The following is a 2,137-nucleotide window of genomic DNA, read 5'->3' on the forward strand; positions in this document are numbered from 1 at the left end:
GCCCATTAAGGTAAACCAATCCATTTTTAGGCCCATTATGGCCCAAAAAGTTAAGTTTTATGAAAGTGGGTTGAATTTCAAGCACAACATGAATTAGGGTTTACGAGTTTACAGTAGATAATGTTTACAAGAGTACAGAATTTCCTAGCTAAAACGCTAGTTGTGACAGAGCAACAACCTTTTGAATGGCTTGATCCAAAGTGTGTAACTTCTGAGTTAAAAACTCATGAGTTAAAAATGAAGTAGGAGCAGGCTTCAATACTAACTCTTTCAGTTCGCTAAGTAAAACAACCATCTTTTCGAAATTCGGAGCATCGGCTGTATCGTTTGCATCAAACTTTGGAGTTAATGCTTGATACCATTCAACAACTGTTCTGATTGCAGCCGTAATAGTATATGGATTCGACTTGATTGTTGAATAATTGGAATTCAACTCACTCAGTTCTTTGGAAACTTCAACCTTCAACTCCTCAATCTTTCGATTGACATCTTCACGTACTGTCTTGACATCTTTCACAAAAAGAACATGTCGTTCTTTTGTTGTCAAACGAAGATTGTAAAGTGCAGAATTGAACGAATCAGTCTGAGATTTGACCCTTAATTCGCTATTTTTATCCATAATATCCATTTGTTTCTGCATTCGAAGATCTACTGCTTTGAGCATCACATCAACTTCAATCCCAGACACTGAGTTCTTTGCTCCGGAATCAGCTTGTGATTGAAGAATAGCATTGAGTTTTCGATTGAGAATCTTGAACTGCTTACCAGACATCAACATGTGATCTGGTATATCATCTTCTTCCGAATCGAAATGAAGATCATCAAACGGTCCTCTGAAACCTCCGCCATTTGTTTCATCATCGGAATTTGGTTTTGGTGGATCGGTGGATTGTGATGGGAAAAGTGTAGTGAAGGGTTGGTTTAAGACATGATCGAAAGTTGGTGAAGGATTGGTAGTGGAAACGGGTTTAATAAAAGGTGGAAGTGAAACAAAGGTACTGGAAATAGGTTCAGGAATACCTTGAGTTGATGGAATAACACTCAGCACAACATGTGCATTCGTATTAGATACGTTTGCAACAATTGGATAAATTGGAACCGTTTCAGGAATTGATTTGGTGAAAATAATCTCGATTGGAACTGTTGTCGAGGGTAACGAAACGTTTTCAAGAATGAGTGGTTGTGAGACTTTTGGGGAATTCGAACCCAAAGGAGATTCTGGAACTATCTTACTATCTGATGACTCTTCACGAACCACCAACTTTCGTTTCTTCCTCTTCTTGTTGATATGCTTCGCCACATCCTCAGCTCTTCGTTTCTTGGAGGATGGGGAAACGGGTGCAGGAATCTCACGAACATTCACTCCTTGGCGGTTAAGCTGAGGTTTACGAACAGTAGGAGATTGATCTCTTGATGAAGTTCTTTTCTGATAAGTGAAATTCCTTAATCTTTTGAACACACCTGATTTCGAAGGGATGAATTCCTCCGAAGATTCATGAACAACTTTCTCCTTAGGCTTCTCAGTTTCAAGTTGATTAGAATATTGAATTATAGATCGATAAATTCCAAATAGAAAAACAAGAATGATGTAATAAAAGAACACAAGAATGGATCAAATAGTGTCGAATGATTAATAACTCACACCTCAGAAGAGCTCGATGAAGAACTTCGACTATAGAGGTGTGCTAGGGTTACAATGCAAAGTAATTTATGAGATCGATCGCCTTAAAGCAATACATGCATGCAATATATAAATGCTAACCCTAATGATTATCCACGGTTGGACAGTCCCAAACCGGGTAAACTAAATGGACTAAAGAACCGAGCCCATGACGCACCACTTAGACCCAACAACCTCCCCCTTTGCATCAATGAGGCGAGAGACTACTTCGGCTGAGTTACTTTGATCTTCTTTACAACCTTGAACAGCCGAGGAATGATGGCAAGAAGAGTTTGTCGAAACAGAATATACCATCGACGCATATCAGTAAACAGCTTCTTATCGGCTTCACTGTTCTGATTACACCTATGAATAATCTCCAAAATGTGTTCCAAGCAAGAGGTGGAGAATATGTGTTTGTCAATAAGACAGAACATGCATTTTTGACCTTCGGCCCTCATGAACATAACAGTGTGA

This window comes from Lactuca virosa, chromosome 3 (assembly GCF_052849685.1).
Source record: "Lactuca virosa cultivar CGN04683 chromosome 3, Lactuca_virosa_CGN04683_v6, whole genome shotgun sequence".
Lineage (NCBI taxonomy): Eukaryota > Viridiplantae > Streptophyta > Magnoliopsida > Asterales > Asteraceae > Lactuca > Lactuca virosa.